The sequence below is a fragment of the Bemisia tabaci genome, chromosome 2, assembly GCF_918797505.1.
Source record: "Bemisia tabaci chromosome 2, PGI_BMITA_v3".
Classification (NCBI taxonomy): Eukaryota; Metazoa; Arthropoda; class Insecta; order Hemiptera; family Aleyrodidae; genus Bemisia; species Bemisia tabaci.
This window is the reverse complement of record NC_092794.1, coordinates 58,590,320-58,617,492: the sequence shown is the minus strand read 5'-3', so window position 1 is coordinate 58,617,492 and position 27,173 is coordinate 58,590,320. Positions and strand designations below refer to the sequence as shown.

Here is a 27,173-nt window from a genome sequence, read left to right as displayed (position 1 = left end):
AATCCCTTTCAGCAATATTTTTTGGGAAAAATAAGGCTCTAGAATATCTGAAATTCCTCGGAAGCGAACTTTTGGGGCTCGAATCAAAAACTGAAAAAAATTTTGACTTGCCTCGCAAAGATTTGACATGCAGTATACAAATCCAGACAGATGCGTTGTGGCGAAAAGAATGAATTAAATTGCAATCAAGGTGTAACAAATGCATGTTTGGCCTGCTGTCTACATAGCCATCGTTTCAGGCGAGAGTAACAGTTTTCGAACCTAGCTTACTCAATTTTTCCTTCAATTTAATTTCAATTTTCATCACAATAATACTTATTGATTTTTTTACGATTTGATTGTAAAGATGTGGCCAATATGTAGAAAATATGAAATAAAATGTAAACGGAATAAAGTTGCAATCTTAGTGCAATCAAGTTGCAACCTTTTGGTTGCGGAATACCTACCCACTACTTGGGTATCAATAGTTAATTAACAACAGTATTTTTGACCGTATAGTAAGGTTTTGAGAGACAATTTTTGGGATGAATTTTCTTTAGTTATTTATGTCCAACACTGGAAAAAGAAGTCTGCTGGATCCAAAGTCTAGACTCTAAACTTTGGCCAAAAAAAATTACTCTCGATTCGATCGGATTTTTGCTTGAATCAAAAGGAAATCTGCGTAAGTTGAGAGGCCGCCTCTCAATACAATCAACAATTCGATTGAATTAAGAGTATTTTTTCTAGTCAATTTTTTTAAAAGTCTTATCTCTGACTCCAAGACACTTTTTTTTTACAGTGAAACTGATACTTCAATATTTCCAAAATAATGCCCGCGATACCTAATTTCGATTTAAAACCCATCGATCGTACCCAGGATTCATTGCGATAAAGCTGAAGATCCACCCCCAAACCATCAGAACCAGTTTCTACGTCACGCTTTGATATCCGATCCATTCTGGAGACTTTGATCTTGATGATTGTGGACACGAGAGAGATCTCTGGTGGATTTAGGGCACTCCTGCTACGTGCGCCGTGCACGGAGCGTAGGTGCTTATCTCGCGTAAAAACAAACAAAGAGCAAGGGAAGAAAGTCGTGATCACGATCCAGAATAAACTTTATTATCTTTGGCAATGATTACGGATTACGCTCCAGACTCAAATTATTGTTGAAAACAGAGAAAGCGCTTGACCTTGGGAACGAGTGATACTAAATGTGAATAATGCGCCTTTCCACCGAATTGCACACGGCACAAAATGCGGAGGCAAAACATGATTTTAATATAACAAGAGGGAGGATCAAGAAGATCATTATTTGATCAGTTCAACGACGCTGAGTGAGTGTCTGTCTGTGATCCTCCGTTTGCCTGAACGAAACATCCATCTCGACAACATGCCAGACCCATGCTGCGGAAATGGTTCCTGTAAGTCCACGCTTTACTTTATATCGTCGTTTTTTTTGTTTTTTTTTGTTTTTTTTATTTCAGGGGGGAGGGCTTGTGTCTTATCCATGGAGGTGTCAACAATTATTTCGCTCATACCCCAATCCAGGAGTCTGAAACCCGCCCCACAGCGAAACACGAGAGAGAGCGAGGAAAGAGAAATGGACATCATCTTTGTAGAGTTCCTAACACTCCCGTGCTAACGGAAAGAGTAGTATGTACGAAAAGGAAGTTTTGAGAGAGTACTCTTTTTATTGATTAACTAGGAAAATATTCAATAAACCCTCCTCAAGGAAACCACATCTAGCTGTTTCTTAATCGGTTGGATTCTTGGCGGAATGATTGAGGCTTCTTATTACGGCAACGCAGCCATTGTTATGGACATGGAGTGAAATCGGTGGTTCCTTCATATTCTTAAATATGCAACACACGCTTCCATCCTCCATTGCTAGGATGTACATACTTGCGACCTGAAGAGAACATCCGGCGCACAGTGCATCCAGTCAGTTGTGAAGGTCGGACAAAATTTGGAAACTTTAAACGCTTATAACTCCGTTTATGCACGACTTTAATCTTCTAAAAGTGATTTCATTGGTTTCCTCGTAAAATTTTCTTCGAGAAACACCCCTTGAAATTTTAACTGTGACGAAATAAGCATCAAAATTTACAGTTTTTGTCAAAAATTTCATGTCCGACTTCTCTAATTGACTCGATCCACTGTGCGCGCATCGCACTCGTTAGCGCAGATACTAAAGCAACTGTCTTGCTACTTGAGAGGACATTGCCTTCTTACATCTAGGTATACAGTATTGAGGAAATGTATTATCTAATCCTAGAGCAAAGTAGATCCATTCGTTAGGTAATAACACGCCAAAAAACAAGTTTAGTTTAAAATCGTTTGATTGAAATCCTTGAGAGACAAATGTTCGGGAAATAATTAAGGAATATTTTTAAGCAATTCAAACATCAACTTAGGTATTCTTAACCCTGGTGAACTTTTTTTTTGAATTTTAAAAACACGTTTATGCTTTGTTGTATAATAAGAAATAAGAATATTTTAAAAATGTTTTGGATACCTCCATTTTCAAAAACACCAATAGGAAATATGAAAAATTAACAATGATTTTTACACGCATTTCAAAAATATTTTCATAAAATCTTTAAACATGTTTTGAAAATTATTAAAAAATGTCTTCGAAATTTTTGATGCATTTCAATTGCTGTAAATAATTTTCAGAGATGATTTTAAAATAATTGAAACTGGCTTTAAGGGTGATTAACAACACGTATAGGTATGTTACCGTGATTTATCTCCTTAAACATTTTAAAGTCTTCTTGGAAATATTTTAGTTTTTCCCCGTTTTAAAAGAACATCACGACGGTGTGAGTCGGCAATTATGTATAACTCGTTTGCGGTGTCTGAAAATCGCCGCCTCCATGTTATTTTTTTGAAGGAGGACAAATTGACATCATTCCTTGAAGCTTTTGTACAATTTTCTTGGCACAGAGAAGAAAAATCACAGAGGCTTAAAAGAATTGCCGTTGAGTAGTTTTCCGTTGAAGAAATAAAGTATGACTGCACCATTCTGCTGTGCCATAAGAAAAATGCCCTGTGGCCCTTCGAACGTCGCCAACAGGGTACCTACTGGTCTGAAAAATCCTGAAAATCCGGAAATAGTACTGATTTTTAAGAAGCGGTCCGGCAGTACTGAAAAATTACGGATATCCCGCAAGAAGGTCCGGAATTTTCCGCCGCATACCTCGCGTATTTCTTAAGACAACCTGGAAAGTAGGCAATCCCTTGCGAATTGATTCTTGGTGCAGTGTTTGCCCGCTAAATCGCGATTGTGTGGTCTCTTTGAAATGATAAAATAGGAGCGTGCTTAAATTGGGAAATAGTGACGCAACGGTGACCGCACTGCGTTTGGCGCAATGCGTAAAGTATTTCTACATTCTTGTAGGCGCTCATATGCAGACGGCGCAATGCGTGAAGTATTCCTGCACTCTTGTAAGCGCTCATATTGACGGCGTAAGTTCGCAATCACATATCTCGTCTGAAAATCTCCGCCTCTATATTAATGTTTTAAAAGAGAGCAAATTGATATCATTCCTTGAAGTTTTTGCAGAATTTTCTTGGCACTGTGAAGAAAATCACGGCAGCTCTAAAGAATTACCGTTGAGTAGTTTTCCGTTGAAAAAATAAAGTATGACAGGAAGTCTGCGACGTCGTAAACCGAATTATGCGATTGCCGACTTACACCGTCGATCTGTGATGTATTGTACTGCTTTGGTGGTTATTTGTGAAACATCTGTTGAGCATAATTGTGCTATCAGTTCCCAGATTTATTATAAAGGTGTTTCGAGAAGAACTCAACTTTGGCACTTCCTACTGCTCTCTGGTCATACAGCGGGATAACTCCTCCTATAAAATGTACCCGCGGTTCGCCATCGGGATACACGGAAAAAATTGTATTGCTGCTTTAACAATTGTGTAGTTAAAAAAGTGTTCGACATGTTTCAATGTAGATTTTACAATATAAAACTGCTAATTTAACCACCCCCGTGGTTAAATGAGTTTCCCAATATTGAAAAATGTACATTTTAAACATTTCGGACATAAATTTCAACAATTCAATGGTTGAATCCATTTTTTCCGCATAAACGAAAGTAAACGAAAAGTTACTCTCAATATATCTAATTATATATATCGTATTATTATCGTATTATTTATTATCGTATTATATATCTAACCATTGGTTTCAATATTTTCGGCTCTGTCATTCTGACAGTGTATAATTTTCATTGCGCGACAAGTGGGCACAGGCACCCGGTTCAAAGTGAGGTTGAATGTCAAAACGTGTTTATTTTGACGACTCGAAAAAAAAACCCTTTTTACACTGGTAAAGTATAACATTTGAACACTGTTCCTCTCAGCTCAATGACGCATCAGGTGCAAAAAAAAAGCGGATTCGAGGGAATTTAAGCGTGCTCGCGCTTCACAAGCGTTAAGAGGCAGTAGCCTGGCCTGCCCTCACCAGGTGAGTTCAAAAGCGAGCTTGATTTCTCTGCTGCGTTGTCGGTAGTGATGTACCTACCCTCATGAAAAAAACAAATTGTTAGGCTGGTTCAATGACAGTAAAACCGACATTATTAACTTGGGGAATTCTAAATTTATCATTGAATGCATCACTTACAAAATTACTTAACTTAATTTTACCGTAAATTAACTGTACTTAACATTTTTACTTTACTTAGTGTATAGTCAAAGGATTGCCGGGTTTCCTGCTTTTCTAGGATTTACAATTAAATGAAAAGTAATTAATTATCTTTGATAGGTACTTTGGTTTTAAATTTTTGGTTAGATTAATAATTTTAATCTCCTTCCTTTCAGTTTATTTTTACTTACAAGTATGTTTTTTCGTTATTATAGTTTTCAGTAGGTGAGTGAGGTGACTTGCATTATTATTTCGTATTCTGTTTCTCGATTGAAAAGAACTGAGAAAGCCTAAAAATAACTAGAAAAAATACTGTTCATTGAAAAATGGACCGCTTGCAGCAGAAAGGAACCAAGCCACATCATCTATTATCAACTTTAACTGGGCAATTTAATTTTATACAAGAGAACATTCGTGCGGATTCCTTTGAAAATTTTAAGGAATTTGCTTCGCACTATGCAGAAAATTCATTGAAATTGGCACAAAAATCCGCGCAACCATTTTCATGTAAAAAAGTAAATTGCCCGATTGAATTTGGCAATAGATGGCTTGGTTCCTTTCTGCTAAACGCGGTCCAAAAATATATTATTTTGAAGTGGGAGGCTTACGCTAGAGGGAATTAACACCCTTTTTCTTTTGTAAGACCCACTAAGACAAGTATACTGCCGTGCTGAGGAAAAACGCCGTATGAACCCTCAGGTGTTACCAAATTTCCGTTGATAAAACACGAATTTCCCAGTAAACTTGTGAATACTTTCCTTCCAGTTTTTCAGATAATTTTGTTCGATTTCACCTTAAGTTCCTGAAAGTTTCGGGGAAAAATATGCATATCTTTCCTAAAAAATAAACATTTTACCGAAGGAAATTTGGCAACTCTCGAACGTTCATACGGCGTTCTTCCTTAGCACGGCAGTATAGACCCCTCTCCCCTTAGCGATCTTGAGTAATACTTGAAAGGCCGCTATGTAAGGATATAGGTACACCCACTGAAAACCGCATGAAAGTCCGAAAAATACGATTATACTTATTAATTACGTCTCAGCCCAAAAAAGCGGCGTAAAAGAGCAAGTCTAATCGGGAGTAATTTAATAAAGGGATTTTTGGAGTAGCTCTTGACAAGACGGCGCTGGACGGGATAATAAAAAACCCCATTACGCCGGGATCTGATACAATTATTGGAGGGCTCGAGAATTAAACGAGGGACTTTTCAAGGGCGCGGGCGCTTCACTTTGTAGACTCGCTCGGCGGTGGCAATGGCAGTGAGGTGGATAAATATCTCAAGTGTATTCAATATTCAAAGCATATCAACGCTACACGCGGCTCCGCCATGAGCGCGAGCCCTTGTGTAAATATTTTGATTTCTTCCCGGCCCCAGCCTCCGCTCCCGCGGCGCGTCACAAGTCAAAAATTTCTACACCCACCGTAGGGGAAATAAGAACATCGTTTAGCGAAACGAAACCGCAAATCCAAAACCGCGTATCTCAATACTGCCGTGCTAAGGTAAAACGCCGTATGAACATGCGAAAGTTGCCAAATATCCCTTGATAAATCGTGTATTTTTGACGAAATTATGCATATTTTTCCTTGAAATTTTCAGATATTTTAGATTAAATCAAGCCTTTCTTACGTAATTCAAAAGGTAGGGAGGTGAAAGGTTGCCTTGTGGATGTCTTACCGAGGGTAAGGCATAGGCGGATCTAGACACTTCGAACCGGGGGGGGGGGGGGGGGTCCAGGGGGCTCACAAATTGTCGAAATTTTAAAGCATCTGATATTCTGTTTGAGTCAACTTCATTATGAATAATTACCAAATTTAAGCGTCCTTCCTTCTTCTTTCCTTCGTTTCTTCCCTCTTTCCTTCCTTTTTCTACCTCCTTTTTCGGACAAATGGGGGAGCGCACGCCCCCTACCCTACCCCGCCCTTCTGGATCTGCCAATGGGGGAGGGAGGTTAAAAAATCCGCCAAAATACCTTGCGTGATACTTGAACCACCCCTAGGCAAGTTTGCGGTTCCACTCGCAATTTTCGTCTGAATATAACTGTATATGGATTACATTTCGCAATAAGGAACCACTATCTCTGGCTGTCCCATAAATGCACATATCTGAATAGGGAAACGAATGACACGTATGTTGTTTCTAAAACGGGCCAGAAATAGTGGCTCCTTATTGCAAAATGTAATCCATATATTAACATAGCTTCCCGAAGTGAGAAAAATACATTGTTCACGTGAGACAGGCTCAGTTCTTTAAGGTAAAGGAAAGCGGAAAATGATTATTAATTGAGTGAAGGAAGGAGGCTCATAATAACGGCGCGTAGAAAATTTCCCGAAGCTATATGCAATTTTATAAAATGGAGCTCATATCCGCGGCTATAAAAATATATCCTCCGCAATTCATCTGTTGAATCTCAGCGTTGTATTGCGGATTCAGTAATGAATACGTTGACTTTTTTCCGCCGGTCGGCCGATCGGGCCGCTTGATTTTAAAACATGAGATGCAATAAAAGGAGCGCAGTGGAAAATATTAGTTTCAGGTATAAAAGCGTAAACTCAATTAATTACGGTTCAGAGGTAACAGGACGTCCAAGCTCTAGGCGTCAGATGGTACTCGCAACCTTTTAATAAAATTCTCGGCGCTCCATTGCCGGCTTGACTACTGCCGTGTTAAGGAAAAACGCCGTATGAACATTCGAGAGTTGCCAAATTTCCACCGATAAAATGTACATTTTTGCGGTAGGTTATGAATATTCTTCCTTGAAATTTTCAGGAACTTCAGGTGAAATTGCGAACAAAATTATCTGAAAAATTGGGAGGAAAATGTTCATAAGTTTACCAGGAAATTCGTGTTTTATTAAAGGAAATGTGGCAACGCCTGAAGGTTCATACGATGTTTTTCCTTAGCATGACAGACTAGCGCCGCCGGAGCCGTCACGGACCGCCCAGAATTAAAGCACATCAAGATGAAAATGTCTTTATTTGGAGAGTTAAGACACGTGTACTTGGTTTCTGATTGGCTCCCACTGCTCTGTCTTTAGGGAGCGTTCATAAGTTACGTATCGCACTTTTTCGGCAGCTGTGACTCCCCTTCCTCTTGTGAACGGTTCTTATTGCAACCCAGGAGCCCCCCCCCCCCCCCTTAATATTTACGTAACGCTTAACGGACCCGCCCCCAAAATTGTGGTAAACAGTTGAATATATAGCCGGATAAAATTTGAAGTATTCTTATTGATAAGCTGACTGATGACGTCTAAGAAATGAGGATGACACTTGCATTTTATTGATTTGTGTTGCTGAGAACCTATGGGGACGCTGGAAATACTATAAAGATTTTGTGTATTTTTTACCGATAGAGAGGAATACGTAACGCTGTTACTAACATTCCGGGAGAGTCCTTTATCTAATGAGTAACTTAGTTCACGAAAATTGCCTGCTTAAAGTTTGCCTTCAGTTGGCCCGGATAGGCAAAACACCAACAGCAAAGCGCGAATAGTTATCTACTTGGGAAAAAAAACCACATTAATATATTGCCCCGTGCCCATGTTTTGATTGGACCAATGAACGATTTAGAAATCTAATCGTTGCTGTCGTCCATTGACGTTGGCCTTTAATGTAGATAAAAATTAGACAGAAAAACTAACAGATAGCAGTAAAAATGAACTTTTATCTCGCTCCATGGATTATTTCAACCAATAAATTATGTGAACTGATTCCGATGTGTCGTCCACTTGAAGCTCACTTTCAATTTACTCTAACAGACAATTACATTGGAGAGCGTGAAAATATAGTTTTTTTTATTTTTTAAAAAAAAAAAAAAAAAAAAAAAAAAAAAAAAAAAAACTTTTTATAAAACTCATGGACAATGTGTGAACCTACTTGCGGGTATTGCCCACATTTAGTTCGTCCTCATTTTATCAGCATAGGCTACAAAAACCGACCGGAGAGCACTAATATACGGTTAAAGGACATTTCGACAACGATTTTTTGTCCGCACACCGCACGCTTCTAGTAGTTCATGTCCACGAGTTTTTTCGGCAGGGGAGCTCGTGCCGTAGTACCTTGATTTATTTTGCGAGGAAAGCTTCGTACTCTTAAAGGACGCCTATCATTCTTAAAATGTTGGAGCGCCTTCAATTTCGTTTGATACTGTGCAACACCTCTGTTGTGGAATAGTTGCGTGAGGCGCCGTGGCATGGTGCAGTGCGGCGGGCGGCTGGCCAACTCCCAACGCGGATTGGCACCTACAAACCTAAGGGGATACTCCAAGCATTGCGCAATGCGTGAAGTATCCCCTTAGGTTTGTAGGTGTTAGTGCACGTCTCGCGCCATGCCTGAAGCACGCCGCGCGCCGCTCCGCTCAGTGTAGGCTCTAATATTTAAAATCGCGGAGTCGGCGTTTTTCAGCTCTTGATTTTGAAATTTTTGCACACTCTGCATGGATTTTCCTCATTTAAATTGATGAAGAAAAATATGTATTTAAGGAAAATATAAAATGTGTTTTATAAATATGAAGGTGGTTCCGTGTCAAATTTAATGATCCCCAAAGCTTTTTTAATTATTTCTTTTATATTTTGTGCTTTTACTGTGCTGCAGCGTGTGTACGCGCAACCAAGCGCTTAAAATTGGAAGTATTTCACTCTAAAAGATCGATGCATACGGGTTAAAACTAATGATTGCGTGCCTCTTGGTTTTTTCCCCATTCTTTTGCGTTGACAAAAAATCGTTGACGGAATGTCCTGAAACCCTAATATACAATAACCCATTCAAAAAATTTATCAACGGCTCAAGTCAAAGAATGGGTACCTTCATTAGACATTAAAAAGCTCAGATTAGGTTTAGTTTTCTCAGAAGAAAACTAATCAAAATATGCCCTTGTAATTTGTGTGTATATTCAAGAATAAATGCGGAAAATTTCAAGAAAACCCGTCGATTCAGCACCAAAGGAAAAAGTAGCAACAATGCGGTACTTTGTCCAAACGCAATCATCTACCATTACAAGTTGTTCCCTACGCTTTAGGTCCGATCCAGTCGGACAGTGATTTTGAAGATTACGAGGACATGTTAATGGAAACCCGCCGGTGGAGCTGCGAAAGCCGCGAGGCCTCCACCCGCCTCCAAAATAACCGCCATAACTTCGTTAATTTTCGTTCATATGAGCTGATTGTGGTCTTGATCAACAGGTAATAAGTTAATCCCCGTTTTGGTGTTTGGGGCCGCCCGATCCGAACTTAATTTCGGAACTACACAGAGCCGGTCCGTGCGCTTTCGGGACACCCATTGTACCGCGACCCGAGTGAACGGGAAAAGGGCGGATTAGGCTGAGCGGGCGGATTAAGTGAATTTCAAATGTCCCCATTTGATCTGATTAATGTTTCATTTCGTGTTCCAGGCTGCAAAGGCGAGACCTGTCAGTGCGCTTCCGCCTGCACTTGCAAGGACTGTCCGGCGAAGAAATCCGGCGAGACCTGCACCGTCAAAAAATAAACCGGGAGTATTCAAATTAAAAATTAAAAAAAAAAAAAATAATGATAATAATAATAATGGTTAAGTAAAAATCAATGATGAAATAAAAAACTAGTCAACCGGCCATAGAAAATCCCTCTGAAGGGACAATGTTTGGACGCGCTGTGTAATTTAATTTGATTAAATATGTTCAGTTGTATCAAATGTTGTTCCCGTCATCAATAAAATGTTTCACAAAGTTGTATGCTTCATTGCAGATTCATTTGCCCTACCTTCACGCATATCGATGGCCACAGTGCAAAACCACATACCTCCTTTGCAACTTCGTGTTCATTGTGTTTTTTTTTTTTTGTTTTGTTTTTTTTTTTGGAAAACTGGTCCACGTAATTTCTCGATTTCTCGAAAAATTCCTTGATTTGTCTTCTCAGTAGGCAGAATATGCTGTGTTAATTTCAAGCTGTAGAGTGCCTTGTTTCTCTCCGAAACTATAAAATAGGAGCAAAAATTTTGAAACACCGCAGTGGAAATACGTGGTTTCGCACTGAACTTAAAGCGTTTTTTAGCCTGTGAGCTGCTTACAGAGAAACCTAGTATCACTAAAATATTTCACAATTAATATTACTCGTAATTAAATAGTTCGATCAAAAATTCCTGATATATGTCAGAACTCCAAGGGAAAATTTTAAAGAGGAATAATAAGGTATGATCAAATAAGTTTTTGCTTTCGTGACCCGAGTCTTCAATGTATCCACCTGTAGGGTGTGGACTTAGCAAAATCATGAATCGAGTCAATTAGGGAGGTCGGACAAGAAATTTTCTACTATAAAACTGCAAATTTTGATGTTTATCTCGTCACATTTTAAACTTTAAGGGGTGCTTCTAGAAGGTAATCTCACGAAAAAACCAATGGAACTACTTTTAGAACCTCATAGTTTTGTAGAAATGGAGTTATCAGCGTTTGAAGTTTCCAAATTTTGTGCGACCTCTCCTATTGACTCGATCCATTGTTCGGCGGTTCTTATACGGCAAAATTGAAATTGGGGACACAAAAGTGAAAGGTTTTTTTTTAATGTTCCCAACATCACTTTGAGACTGTGGGAAAGGCCCTTGATTTTTTGGGGCTGCACATGAAATGACTTTAGAGTTAGAAGGATAGGGGTAAAGAGGTCCCAGATGCGTATTCAAAGATGCCACAAGGGTGGGGTGGGGCAAGTTGAACCCGGCGTCCGCGCCATCTTTAAGAAAACTTCAATTGAAAACACCATGAAGCGCCAATATTTCATGAGTAATATGGTTTGAGGGGTAATTTTTTTAATTTAATAGACTGACATGTATCTGACATAAAATAAATAAAACCTGGCGTCATTTATGGAACATGCACATTTTTATCGCGATTGGTCGCTCAAATTTTTGGGGGATTTTCCCAAATACGATAAGAGCTTGAATACGTATCAAAGTATCAATATAGTACTGGTGGTATTCGGTGAGTCTAGTTTTTTGACAAAAGTTGCACCGAGACTTGGAACCTCAGGTTGAACAACGCAAATTCGTAGCGCGATTAAGCCCGAGCAAGATGTCAGGACAATCGCTGACGTAGAGATCATAAATCAGTGTGAAAGGGGCTTGACAGGCAACTCAGCACCATCCCTCATGATACATCATTATGAATCCACCCGATACCCGGCACCGTCCGAGCATTTTCGGCTCCATCCGAAACATTCAGCTACACGAGAACATTATTCAAGTCCGAGCGATTCATCGAATCGTAAACCATCGCTTACGGTCGATGGAATGGACCTCTTTTGGACGGGGTTAAAAATCAAGCATCTAAACACATGTTTCCTCGCTATTCTACTTAGTGCACGTCATGACAGACTCATTGAGATGTCAAAAATTAATTCACAAGTGTCCGATCAACTATAGCGTTTTCCTCGTTCTCGCTTGCCAGATCGCCACACGGTGGATCGAGAGAATCAGAGAGGTCGGATATGAAATTTTCAACTAAAATTGCAAATTCTGATATTTAATTCGTCACATTTTAAATTTAATGGGGTGTTTTTAAAAGAGAATTTTACGAAGGAGCCAATGAAATCACTTTTAATACCTGAAAGTTTTGTATGAACGGAGTTATACGTTTTTAAAGTTTCCAAATTTTGTCCGACCTCTCCCACTGAATCGATCCACTGTGCGCCAGTGTCAACTTGGGTCAAGTAGACCGTTTTATCCGAGACGAGATGGATCAGCCATCTCAAGAAATGATTCGTCGTCAAAATTTCACGTTGAAGATTGTGGACACTTCGAAAATTCGAAAAACTCACAAGAGTAAAGAGCGTTTTGGTACGTGCATATTTGACAGCTTAGACTAGCTTCCCGCCTGATGAAAGACTATGATCTAGTCAAATCGGACAATACACTAATTTTAGTGAGTGTTTGGACAGTGACGGAAGACTAAATTATTTTTAATATTTTTAGAAGTGCCTTTCATCAGAAGAGGCGAGAATTTTTTGTGGAACCTAACTTTATCAATTGTCCAAACACTTGTTTTCAGGGGCTAATTTGAGCATTACGGTAAATCTTAATTTTTTTTTATTATTTTTTTCGTAGTTGAGTTAAGATTTTACAAAATTGTCACTGTCTTCGTTTTCTGTATTCTTTGGTGAGGAAATACGAAGAGATAAATTTTAAAACGAAAGTCTGGTTAATACGGGCAATAAAACACAATATAACCTCAGCCTTTGGTTGACAATTTTAGCCAAAAATGGCAGCTAGTTTTCTTGAGGAAATTTAATCAAAGACGAGTGATGAATACCTACGTCTCAATCGGAGGAATGCATTTTCCTAGTCTATTTAATGTTTTCTGTGCTGAATTCACCGCAAACTGCACAAACATCAACACAAAATTTGAGTTGGTTTGGGTTTCACTTCCTATATCAACCGAGAGTAACCCAAGAGCACAAATATTTTTATCAGTGTATGGCTTGTGGTGTACTTAGTTTTTACCCTGTCTAGTGGTTTATTGGGCAATTAACACGCATTGTTAGTGTAATTGATGAAATTAATGCAATTGATGTAATTGAATGAAACCCTGCTGTCTGTAACAGTTTCGATTCCAAGGAATCGATCGTGGGCATAAACAATTATCGACTGTCGAACAATCGATTTTAATTAAAAGACACGCGTCATGTTGACACCATGTTGAATAGTTGATACCGAATTGTCCGTGCAGAGATTTAGTGGATCCCACCAATCACCGCAGCACCAGCGCACCGTGCGTTGGTGGGAGTTTCCATTCAATTGCAAAATACTAGCACCCCCGCAGCGAACCCTTCCACAGGGTGATCCAACAATGATGATACTTGCGACACGTCTCTCGCGTCCGGACTTCAGCACGTTACTTTTTTGATTGCTGCACCTTGGTGGGAATCCAGTCATTATTTTGTTGAGGTGGATCCCCGGTGAGGGAGATTTGATAGGTGATCGATCAATTGATTATGTCTGAATTGTGTGACATTTTCTCCCAAAATTTCTCAAAATCGCGTCATGATGTGATAACTGCATCAAGATTTAGTATCTTCATTTCAAAAGACTCTGAAATAAATCCCAAATTATGACCTAATTGAATACTGCATTTTTTTATTTCACGATTCGCCATTTTAACTTCAGCCGTAGTTTCAGAGTCATTTGAACTATTGTACCTACATTAATGATGAATTATGATGATGAGTCATATTGGCACAGTATTTCAAGCACCAAATTTTTGAACCCCCTTGAAAGCCAAATCATATTTGCGACAGGTATTAATATGATAACGTATTAATACGTACACACGATTTGAACATGAAATAATTTAAAGTGCCCTCGATACTACGATTCAAGGTTTATTGTTGAATCAAAAGGCAGAATTATTTGAAATTTTCATGTGCGTAATTGCAGACCAAGGCGCAACTGAGTTGGCCCTGAGGTAAGTGTCAACCCCTCTCCCCCTTTTCGAGGTTTGTGCGCTCCCCCCCCCCCCGCCAAGTTTTGAAAAAAAAGAATAAATCGACTCTCTCTCCTTTGGTGAAGGAGACAGTGCCCCCCCCCCTTGCACCTCCTCAAAAGAATTCTTAGTTCCATCCACGTACCTACATGGTGTTAGTTCAAAGTATTTCCACAATTCAAATGAGCACATTAACACTTTACCCCTTCAATATATTTTATTTTTCAGGAATTTTTCAAAAAAATGTCTTAAAATTCAGAATTAATCAATTAAGCAATAGTTCAACTGCCGAATCGTTCTCGTAGGTATATTGCAGATCCGAATTCACTCACAGGTAAATAGCAATCGGCCCGTGTTGCTTCAGTCGCACATGTCGCAACATCGCGTTTCAATAATTGCCTCGTTGGTTAGCAAATAATAATCTGAGATTTCCAAACGTCATGTTTCTACTTTCAATATTGACGGAGATATCGGCATTCAAATAACATGTGGTTTCTTCCATCTTGGTCTTAACTGGAAATTCATTTGCAATTGGCTTCATTTAGCACAAATACACTCGAAATAGGGCAGAAGAAACTATATAATTTGCACCACCGCGATACAGCCAGGCGAGATCGACCGTGTATTATTCTGTCGTGATAGCGAAGAGAGCCATGCATAAGTGCAAAATTTTCGAAATCGAGTTTTCTTCAAAATTCGTCTAATCTCTTTTAGATGAAATTACTGAGACAGCTAAAACAGCAAAATTCATCCTAATTTAATGAAAACAAGACGTATGAGAAAGCCGTAAGTGCACAAAAAATGACATGGTTTTTTTCAAGACAGCCGCAGGTGCATGAGAGCCAATGAAAACAGTGCTTTCCAGTAAAGTGCCGCCCTCCTCTACCAATTTCTAACCTGAAAATGTGTTTGTTGTGCGTCCAAGACGCAACCACGAAAGCATGCAGAAGATAGCACTTACGGCTGTCTTGCCTAACAATAACCTAGAATGAAAATTAAAAATACCCTTTTTGTGTAATGGAAATAAAATCGGTCGATTTTTAATCATCCATACGATTTCTAGGAGTCTTCCGGACGATTAGTGGCAATTTGACAAAGAACGGAGGCTTCTTTCAATAAAATGTTCTTGTCAGAAGCTTCTGAGCCCGTTTTCTCAAAACTTCATTTTTGCACTTACGGCTCTCTTCGCTATCACGGCAGCATTGTCAAACCAGGGTGTGGAGTTTTTTAGTCGGTTTGGAGGACAGTTTGTGGGACCGCATTCCGCGCGAAACAAGTCAGCGGTCCAGACTTTACAAAGGCTCATTCAGCACTCGTCTCCCTTCATCAATCCCTCGGGTTTCTGCAGGATGTAAAAGTCGCAAGTTTTCAGCCTTAGCTTGTTAGAAAATATTGTATACATTTCACCATACGTAACTCATCTATTACGCGAGGATGTGTAGAATTGTAAAGACTTTAATAGCCTAAGATGCTGAATTTCTATAAATATATTAAGTAACTAACTAACTAACTAACTAAAATCACTATATTCGCGAGAAGTTGAATGCAGATCACACCATGACGTCATGCCACGCCGTAAACGATATCTGCTGTCCTGTCGATACGATAAGCCCCTTCAATTAGTGAATAGGCAACATTCACAACACTCCTGTACCATAGCATTAATCTTACCATACGATTATTGTGATGAATTGCAATCTGCGCTGCTTGGAACCCGATGTTCCTTTTCTCGTGAAGGGGATGGTGACATACCTGGTAGTTGCAGAAAGTTGTAAGAGTACCGGCTATATTTTGTTGTACATCTGTTAGTTCCAAAAAATACCAGGAAAATCGGACTTTTGCAAAACAAGCCCGGTTTAATAACCATGCAGCAACGCAGGGAGTGTATAAACTCCCAATCAATTAAAACATACACTTTTTTCCTTTCTTTTTTTTTCATGTGAGATGGGGACTTGGAGCCCCGCGTGTGATTGTAAGACATACACGAACACACGATTGTCGTGATGTGCGCCGATTCAATGCTTGTGTCTTTCATTTCTCCGGCGAGATTCCAGCATCTTGACGATCGTGTGACACTATTTTAGAAATTTTATTGGAGATGCAAAGTACGGACGAAACCCGGCTAAGCGCCGCACAGTGGCTAGAGTCGTTGGGAGAGATCGGGAAAAATTCGGAAACTTTAAAAACTCGACTCATTTTTAACTCGTAACGTAGAAGTTTAGAAATATCTCTATTGTTTTTATTTGCCGCAGGAAATACCTCTTGAAATTTATAATATGGTGAAATAAAACATCAAAATGTGCAGTTTCAGTCAAAAGTATAGCGTGTCCAACTCCATCCAAAGGCTCGTCACACTGTGCGCCGAGGCGTCATTAAAACTTCCCGCCTCGCGCCGCCTGCGGTTGCGGTCTACCGAAATAAATCGACGCGTCGACGCATCGAGAGATCCTTTGACGTTCTGAGGAACAACGCCGTATGAACCTTCGGAACAGTGGTGTGGCGTGAATTGCGATTCATCGATTGTTATGTCATTTAAACCTATGGTAAAGAATCGATTACTAAGGTGTTCGCTGCGAACACCCCGATAATCGATCCTTTTCCATAGGTTTAAATGGTATAACAATCTACATATTGCAAAGCACGCCACGCCACTGCCTCGGAAATAGCTACATTTTCTCCTATTAAATACGAATTCTCGGAAAACTCGTGACTAAACTCATTTTTCTTCAAATTCTTTAGATTTTCAGAGTTTAATCCAAAGCATATGAAAAATTTCGAAAAAGCATGTAAAAAAAATGTTTTTCCAAAAATTAGAATTTTATCGGGAGTAAATTTGTACCCATTCGAATTTCATGTTATGTTTTTCCTTAACTCGGACAAAAGCTCGTGCGTTGCCCAATTCCTTTGGAAAATGTATTGGATATCTTGCGATTTTTATAATTGTTTATATCTTATTCTAAGTTTGATCGGTGTTTCTGAAAAATTCCCAGGAAAAGTGAGAGATTTAAAATTTCATTGAATTTTGTTTGATACCCTCCGAGTAAGAAGGCTGAACACCTAGCTCGATTTACAAAGTTGTTGAATTTTTTTCACATTTGGACTGCGTTTAACAGAAAGGAACCAAGCCACATCAGCTGTTGCCAAATTTAACAGGGAAATTCAATTTTTTGCGATAGAACGTTTAGGCGGATTTCTTTGAAATGTTTAAGGAATTTGCTTCGCACAATGGAGAAAATTCACTGAGATTTGCACAAAAATCCGCACAATCGTTTTCATGTCAAACATTAAATTGCTCAATTATATTTGGCAATAGCTGATGTGGCTTGGTTCCTTTCTGTTTAACGCGGCTCATTACTTCTTCTCCTCCTTCAAAGAAAAACAACGATCATTCTATCTTGCAATTTTCACTGATTTTTCACTGGTTTTTATTTCTCGTGTGCGGAATAATCTATGCAAATTTCGAGCAATAATGCTCATTTACTCATCTGTAAAAAATAATCGAATTTGAAACATTGTAACCGAGATACGCGTGTCTCGACTGTCACCATCGATATTCCGTCATATTAAAATGGGGGTTTCGTGTTTTATATAATTATCCCCCCCCCCCGCCCCCCATAAAAGCGAGTCTACCTGAATCTTGAGCATATTCGGAATTTCACTTTCCGTCTCTGCGAAGATATTCCCAGCCGAGAATTTTAAGGTGCATTTTTCAACCACCCTCATTTGAAACCTCTTTAAGAGTTTCCTTTGGACATTGAAATCCCTGAATTGCGGCAGTTTCAAGAAGATTCCAAGTCAACTAAGTTTCATTATAGCGTGTTTTAACCACTAAATTCTTCCTCTTCTTGTTACTTTAGTGGCTTTTACTCCAGTAGACGAGCCTACAGTCATCTAGAGACACACCACCGAATTCTCGCAGAATAGATATTTTTCGGGATAAGGATTTTTAGGATTTTTTTATTTTATTTTAAAGGATTTTTTTTACGTAGCAACATTGAAATGCTCAAACGGCATTTTTCCTCAACTCAGCTACATTGGCGCGGCGCACAATGGAACTGAAAGTCGGACAAAAAATCCCAGATTAAAATTTCAAATTTCGATGTTTATTGAATCACATCATACATCTTAAGGGGCACTTCTTAGAGAAAATTTCGCGAGAAAATCAATGAAACCAACTTTACACTACTACGTTTCGTATATATAATAACGAAGATACAAGCTTTTAAATTATCAGCATCATGTTCGACTTTTCTCATTGACTCACTCACTCACTCCTGCCGCGCGGCGCGGCACCGCAAAAAATACGATGAATCGCGGCCCTCGTCGATCTGCTTCGAAGCGCCGCCGCACAGTGGATCGAGTCAATAAGAGACGTCGGACAACATTTGGAAACTTTAAACGCTTTTAACTCCGTTTATAAAAGACTTTGAGGTTCTAAAAGTGGTTCCATTGGTTTCATCGTCAAATGTTCTTCCAGAAACACCCCTTAAAGTTTAAAATTTGACGAAATGAACATCAAAATTTGCAATTTTAGTCCAAAATTTCATGTCCGACCTCTCTGATTGACTCGATCCACCGTGCGCCGTTCTAATTCTGTTTACGACTTGCACGATATCTCGGCTGGAATTGTGAAATCCCTCGTTTTATGGCGTGTTTAGAATATTTTAATGGACTCCTCCGGGATGTAGGCTCTCGTGTGCGAATCCCCTTTTTGTCGGCTCGGTTTGAGGGTCTCAGGACGAGTGCCGATAATTAATGACGGCTTGGCAACGCTGTCGGAAGCCCGTAAAACTTCGGCGCGGTGCCCCAGAAGCGAATCTCTCTGTGTCAGCTTAGAGTGTAGACTGTTTTAGACCTTTATCATTGAAAAGTATCATCTATCGATGTATCAATGTATCGATCTATTGTTGCATTGACGGTGAATTCAGGGCTCTGCGTATTGTCAAGTTTTCGATGAACGACAGGTTGTGAGTTTTATATGATTTTTTTTTCTTCATACAAATCGAGTCCACCGGAATCAGACACTTGACCTAAGAATTTAAGACCAAATTTTGAATTGAATCTTTTCCAACATGAAGGCAAAAGCACAGGGCGGAAACAGTTGCATTTATCTATACCGAAATTCGATCGACGATTTTTTTTCTGCCTTTACTTTTGCTATTATTTTTTTTTGGATATTTTAACGCTAAATTGGATCAAATGTTCCTGCAATATGTCTGAAAAATGCTTCAGGATCCAGTTTTTTAAAAGTAACCCCAATTTTGGATACATGCATTCTACTATCTGTAAAGTCCAGCTATGGCGACTTGTTTTTTCTTTAAGAGAGAAAACTCGGAGAAAGATTTGCGCGATCATTTGAGGGGCTTGGAGGACAAGATGCATACGTGCAGTTTTTGAAAAAAATGAGATATCATGATTTCAAGTAAAACTAGTCTTAATGCATACTCTGCGAAAGGTACACGGAATTTATGTCCACTTTTTTTTACGTCCACAGACTTTTCGTCCATAATGTTTACGCCCACAGTTCTAAAGCCCACACTATTGTTAAGTCCATTACTTTAACGTCCACTAAGATAAGTCCACAAATGTAAAGTCCACTAAAATCAAATTCAAGCGTCATATTTTAGTCCGTGTGTAAAATTATATTGTCAATATCGAAATGAGAAAATTAAGAGAGAATGAGGTGTTGTCATCGTAACTCATATTTTAAATGAAATGTTAATTTCTTCTTTTGATTCATCTTTTCAAATTGTCTTTGGTAAATACTTGGTTTCATTTCTATCCTTGAAATTTCCGATATAAAATATGCCTTAAATGTTCATTCTTTTATTTAATGAAATTGATTACTTCATTTTAAAAACATTTACATTTTTAAAACGTGGTAAATATTTGTAAAACCTTTTCCAAGCAATGGCATCGATATGAATCTCAATGAGCCGTAGTTGTGATGAAAGAAACTATACAAAAATTAATAAAAGAGGAAAAAAACTAAGAAGCACGCAATTTTTTGTTTTTAACTTATTTGTACATCGACCTCCTTGAATCAAATACGTCCAATTTTGAGCGTTTGGTTGCGCTTACACTACGCTGCAGCACAGTAAAAGCCCAAAACATGAAAGAATAAATTTGAATGTTTTGGAAATCATTAAATTTGATACGGAACCACTATTATATTTACAAAAAACACATTATATTTTCCAGTAATACATATTTCTTTTTCATCAGTTTAAAAGGGAATAATCAATGCAGAGAGTGCAAACATTTCAAAATCATGAGTTGAAAAACGCTGACTCCGCGTGTTTAAATATTAGAGCCTAAAACAGAGCGGAGCGGCGTGTTAGCAGCGCAGAACGCGCACTGGCGCCTACAAACCTAACGGGATACTTCACGCATTGCGCAACGCGTGAGGTATCCCGTTAGGTTTGTAGGCGCCTATGCGCGTGTCACGCTGGTTTCCTGCCGCGCCGCAACGCTTTAAGCAACTATTTCGCGTCAGAGGCGTTGCACAATATCCTACAAGATTGAAGGCGCACGAAGTAACTAGTTAAAAAGGACTTTCAATTTTGAGTGCATCTGTTACTGAAAAATGTTTAATTTGGCATTGGAGCGTTTCCTAGGCTCCCGCTTTGGTTTTCATCTTATTATATCCGTACAGTGTACACATGAACATATGTTTTTATCTGCTCTTAGAGTCTGTTCTTTTTCATGACTTGATTCATGAATGAAATGTTTTTAAATAATGAAGGTAGTAGTAGTATGCATTTATTTTTGAGGTGGTTCCTGTCATTTAAATGAGAAGAAAAAAATGTGGACATAACATGTCCAAAATTGTCCAAATTTTGGACATGTTCATTGTTGGACATTAAATCATGTGGACTTAATAAAGACTGGACTTAACATTTAGTGGACATAAATAGCGGTGGACATTTATTAAATGGACGAAAGGTAGGTGGACATAAAGTCCTGGAAGCCTGCGAAAAATTCGCTTCCGATTTTAATTTTTAAGCACTGAAAAGTCAGTTTGAACTTTCTTTCCGCCAAAAGGATCCATGCAATTTCGAAACTTCAAACACGTATTTCTCGAAACAGCAAAAACTGCACTTATGCACCTTGTCACCTTGTCCTCCAAGCCCCTCATTTCAAGCTAGAACATCGTATCAGCGCATTTGTTATGTTTTTTACAGGCAAGTTTCTGTCAAAAGGCGACTCCTAACATACCTATGTCCTCTGTATTTCAAGATTCTGAGGGATGGTCATACCATCGGGAGTTTAAGTTGAAAAATACGCAGCATGGAGCAAGTGATTAGATTCTCCAGTTAATATAGCATTTCACTGAAAAAAAATTCTCGGCGTTTTTACCAAGGTCCGTTGATACCTTTACCATCTCACTTTGTTTACCAATTATTGGTAGTTTTGCCAAAACAGACTGGTAAGCTTACCTAAAAACCGGTATTTTTACTGTATTTCTCAGGTAAGAATTCCACTTTTATTGGTAATCAATTCCCGGTAACTTTGCCATTTTATCTCGGTAATTCTACCACGGTCGATAGAAAATATTGGCGTTTTTCCCAAGGTCCGGTAAAATTACCAAGAAAGTTCAATAATTTTACCGAGATTCTCGGTAAAATTACCAATTCCATAAATGGTAATTTTACCAAGAAAAAACTGGGATCAAATAGAACCCTGAATTCTTGGTAATTTTACCCTTTTCTTAGTAAATACACCGAGATTTTTTTTTTCAGTGTTCCTCCGAGAGGGGAAAAAATCTGAAATGGAGGGACAGCGTTTTTGCTGGGTCGGAACTGCGAAATTTTGAAACGGTAGAAGAGCTGACTGTATGATTGAATGACGTCCACTCGGGAGGAAACACGGCTTTCATGCTATCGCAAAGCGAAAAAAAACCCAGAATATTTGCGTGCGGATCTACATAATATGCTGACGGTTAGCGATGGGCAAATAAGTTGAGTTCTGTTGGGAATTCGTTTGGACAAACGTTTGCGAGCAACCAAAGGGGACACGCACTCCCCAGTTTCGCAAAAAAAGTTGAAGGGATGCGAGATGGAGCGAGGACTGTCGCAAAAAATGAAGGACCGGCGGTGCAAAAATTCAAACCTTCCGGAGAATTGTGAAATAAAAACGAGTAAATATTCACTGTCAGATTTTACAGAACCCCCTCATCATCTTTCCTTGCTCCGACTATCATCTCCTCCCCTCTAAAGTTGACAAAATCTAATGGATGTTTATGCTGTCCCACTCGGACCCGACCGCCTATGTCCAATGGAAATCTCATGTATCGTCTAAAGTACCTGCCCTCTAACGTAAGAGAGTCTATTTTCAAGTGAGATCTGGAGCCAGTGCTACCGTGCTAAGGAAAAACGCCGTATGAACATACAAGAGTTGCCAAATTTCCTCCGATACAATGTTTATTTTTAAGAAAAATTATGAATATTTTCCTATGTAGGTAGTTTTTGGATAATGTATATTAAAGTGAGAACAAAATTAACTGAAAAATTGGGGGGGGGGGGGGAAATATTCATAATTTCACTAGTAAATTCGTGTTCTATCCAAGGAAATTTGGCAACGCCTGAAGGTTCGCACGGCGTTTTTCCTTATCACGGCAGAATGGGTTGCGTAAACGACAGGGTTCAAGTCAAAAACGCTTACGCCCTTCTATCATAGGAGCGACGCTATTTAACTCTATTCTATGAGAAAAGAGGCCCAAGTCCATAAAACTCAAAATTGAGTTATTGATTTTAATGCATGGAGAAATAGTCTACAAATAGTTTGGACCAAAAAGGATAAACCAAACCGGAGCTATGCCGGTCTAAAATTTCAGTTCAACGAGAGTAGTTCAGAGAAAATGCTGGTTTAACTTGCGAGTAAATCCCAGATTATAGTGCGATTCCGCACTTTCTGTTGAGCTAAAGATGAAATAGACCGCGTGCATTTTATTTTTTAAGACACTACCAAACGTCGTTTGCTAAAATCTTAAAATTCAATTTTTCAAGGGATTTTACAAAAATCTCTCTTCTAAACGTTTATCCATCAAATCTTCTTTTCCTTTAGAAATCACAAATAGGATGTTTTAGTCCGGGCCCGGCAGCAACAGTCCAGTAAATTGTATCTGACATACTATTTACAGCCGGTCCAAGAACTGAGGAAACTGCTTGGACAATCACTGCTATTTGGCCGCTATCCTTTTACATGCAATTTTGCACATCTAAGTGGGAAATTTTCCTGCTGAAATCTACTTTCCCGAGCTACCTTGACAATACAACAGAACCCACATGCGCACATGCGGTAATCACTCAAATCTTGAAAAACCGCCGGGAACGCGTGTCTACAAAACCCAATGATGTTCAGGAACTATGTATTTTATTGCATTTCGACGATGAAACTACCAGATCACGTAACTCGTTTGTGTGTGTTTAAAAATATCCGCTCCCATTTTATTTTTTTGAAGGAGAACGAATCAGTGCCGTGTCTTGAAAGTTTCACAGAGTTTTCTGTTCAGAGTGTTCACATAGAGAAGGAAGAGCACTAAAGTTTTCAAGAACTGACGTTGAGTAGTTTTCTATTTTAAAAAAAGTATGTATGACAGATGATGTATGGATCTCTACAATGACAGATTCCTGTGGAGAATAGGCGTCGCAGAGCGCCCTAGCGCGCCGTAAAAGCGGCTCACACATACATACATGTATGACAGGAAGTCTACAATGTCGCAAACCGAGAAACGTGGTTTGGTAGTTTCACCGTCGATTAAGTAGCAATATTGGGAATGGAAATCAGTCAAGCATAAATAGTTCCGTTCAGACGTCAATAATAGAAAACTCAGAGCGCCTTCAACTTATTGTATCTGCAATACGGACACCCACGCGGCACGAATAGTTGCATCCAGGCGTTGATATTTAACAAAGCCATAGCGTTCTCAAGTAATTATACCTGCGGCAGGAATATTCCGCTCAGATGATGATGTACAAGCAAGAGCGCCTTCAATTTCACTGTATCTGCAACATGGGTATCCGTGGAGCACGGATAGTTGTATTTAGGGATGGTATTACAGAGAACCGGAGCGTCTCCTATTTTATTACATCGACCGTGGGCCTGGATAACGACATATTTATGAGTAATTCTGTATTCTATTTCCCTCCCTATCTTTTTACCTCCCTCTCTTGTACTTTTTTGCGTGCTCGGTCTGTTAAGCGCGCAAGATCACTTAAATTGTGTGTAAAAAAGAGGCTGATGTTCGAAGCTACTTTGAACCGCATTTAGCACTGCTTTCTCTGTCATTATTGGAGTAATCATGACAAGAGCACTTAGCATCCCCTACGCAAAAAAATATCTTGCTAACGACCTGTATACAGGGTGGTTAAGAATTAAAATGTCAGGGATCTTTCGGGGCGAAGAATAGAAAGAAAAAGAGGGAGACTAAGACGTAGAGGAGGAAAGAGAAGAAGCGGAGGAAAAGGTGAAATAGTGAGAAGCGGAGGAGGAAAAGGAATACGAAAAAGAAGAGGGCGATAGTGAGTAAAGAGGAAAGAAAAGAAGAAAAAGAGGATGAATGAGAAAAAGGAGGAGAGAAAGAAAAAAGAAAGAGGAGGAGGAAAAAAGTGGAAGAAGGAGGAGAGTAGGAAGATGAGGAAGAAATAGACGAAGTAGAGGAAGAGAATAAAAGAGTGGAAGAAGGAGGAGAGTAGAAAGAAGAGGAAGAAGTGGACGAAGCCGAGGAAGATGAAGAAGAAGAAACAGAGGGAAAAGAAGAGGAGGAATAAGAGGACAAATAGAAGACGGAAGTTGAAGAGGAAAGCACATGGGAATCTCCGAAAAATTGAGTCATAAAAGAAATGCGAGTTTGGGTGTCACCAGATTGACCCCCCCCCCCCCACCCCACGCGATTGCGTAAAATTTGTGGCCCCTAACGACGGAGCTGGCGGTGCGTGCAAAATTTTGCGCGATGTTTCACCTGGCAACTTTGAAGAAAGTCCAGCCCTGGACCACCCTGTAGATTCACCTCCAGGAGTCTCGATGCTCGCTAATGACAAACGGAGGGGGCGGGGGCTGGGGGGGGGGGTGCAGCGGGGGGCCGATTCGGATCATCTGCCGACGACAGGCTCGGAGGACCGGACGACATAAATCATTTGGCGGTTCGATCCTCGGCCGGCATGTGTGGCGGCTTGCGGTCGCGCAAGACGGAGGCCGTCGGTGAGCAGTTAACGGCGACTCGAGTGATATTTAATGATTTGAATTCGGGGCTCGGCGATTTCCCGCCACCGCACCCGCCTCGACACTCCAAAAAGGCTCTTGGGGGTCCAAAAGGGGGAGGGAGCGCCCATTCGTCTATCGCACGCACCCACGGGGCCCTTTGACGTCCGATCTCCGTACGCGCTTTTGTTTCGCGGCATGAATACCCACCCGTTGTTTCGGCGTTAAAGCCACGAAAGCGCCTTGCCAGAGGATCGCGCCGTATGAGTATTTAAATAGTATCAATGTTCCCATGGTAAAATGCTAAATGGGCCAGTTGCGCTGGTCACAGAATTGTGTTGAAATGCTTGATTCTTGTAGGTTAGGTGAAAATAATGAGATCTGTCCAAACCATAACTTTCTACGTTCAATATTAACTGAGATATCGCCCTTTGAAAAGTCAGGGTTTTGACGTCATCCACCGCGGCAGTGACACCTGTGGTTTCTGCCACCTTGCTTTCATCAGTCAGAGACGCACTGGTTACTGAACGTGAAACTTGGATGAAGGCAAGATGAAAAAAACCAAAGGTGTCACTACCGCGGTGGATGACGTCAAAACCCGACTTTTCAAAAAGCGATATCTCGGTTAATATTGAACGTAGGAAGTTGCGGTTTGGACGGATCTTATTATTAAGCTAATCTGCAAGAATCAAGTATCAAAACACAATTTTGTGACCAGCACAACTGACCCATTTGAAGAAAAGTTACAAATATTTTTCCTTGAAATTTTAAGATATACTGGATTATACCGAAAATAAAATTCTCTGAAATTTTAAAGAAAATATGTTCGCAAATTTTCTAGAAAATTTAAATTTCATCGAGAGAAATTTGGCAACGTTTGATTTTCACACGGAATGTTTCCTCGGCGAGGCGGAGTAATTGGTTGGTAACATTGATCTCGAATGTTATGGGTCAGGTTCTGCGGGATACTTTTGTTGGGAGTGTATGGACACGGCCACCTGTTTGTCGCATGAAATCTGTGCCGCTTCCTTATTAGGTGCGGGCCGATCGTGGAGCTTCAAAAGACGGAAGATCATGATAGTAACCTGAAAAACTAATAGTGGTTGGTAGATATTGAGAAGTCTCAATTCTGATTCTGGAATTTTGTGGGATAATGGAAAGTGTTATATACATTGTGGTCTTTGATCTCCAAATGTGGCTGAAACTATTAGCACTGCTCGACATCCAAGATTTCTCCCACAAAAAATATGATATACATTCCAAAGAGAGCATCAATTTTACCGAAAAAATTGACTTTTGGCCAGACTGAGTTAAAACACTGCAGCGTACGTTACTTAAAATCATACATCATTTTCTCTTTTTGGCTGACCGTGTGAAAATATGTGACAAAAGAGTGGTATGTTTGCTTACCTAATCTGAATATTCACGATTTAAGCAGCAGTCACTTCTGAAAACAAGTAACGTTTCCAGCCAAAACTGAAACAAATAAACGAACTAACTCAATAACTAAAAAATTTCACGCAACGCATAATGGAATTTCATTTCGGGGCCATGACCCTTCTCCTTTCCGTACAGGTCAACGGACAAACTCAGCGTAAAACATTATGAATATGGATGTGGGTGCTTATATTGTTTTGAGCAGAATTGTAATTCTTGCGTTTTACGTTTCGATACAGTCAGTTATGCATTATTCCCATCCTCTTGCGAAATTACCTATCAACGGTATGGTTCTCATTTATTAAAGGTGTAGTAAAATTCTTCCAGTATAGAGACAGGTGCTTTGGAATAAAGCTCTACAATATCTATATCTTTCCACTTCGGTTTAGAATCTCTAACGACAGTCTAGAGTCGTAGGTAGAAAATACGGTCTATACCTGTACCTGTAAGTATACTGCG

General features: G+C 39.5%; 1 protein-coding gene and 1 long non-coding RNA gene across 10 annotated transcripts in view; one reads left to right on the top strand and one right to left on the bottom strand.

Annotated features, from left to right (window-relative positions):
• The window catches only part of Ac76E (adenylate cyclase type 2 Ac76E), a 118,272-nt gene that overhangs the window by 80,580 nt on the left and 10,519 nt on the right, over positions 1-27,173 (bottom strand). For 7 of the 9 annotated variants that reach the window (XM_072295947.1, XM_072295950.1, XM_072295949.1 and 4 more), the window contains one exon: positions 26,688-26,753. The exons of the other annotated variants lie outside the window; for them this stretch is intronic. The gene's annotated coding sequence lies outside the window, so the exon portion shown is untranslated. The remainder of the gene's footprint in view (positions 1-26,687; positions 26,754-27,173) is intronic. 9 annotated transcript variants of the gene reach the window in all.
• LOC140223836 (uncharacterized) lies at positions 773-10,337 on the top strand. The gene is made up of 2 exons (XR_011899120.1): positions 773-1,403; positions 10,023-10,337. It is a non-coding gene; the product is annotated as an uncharacterized lncRNA (long non-coding RNA).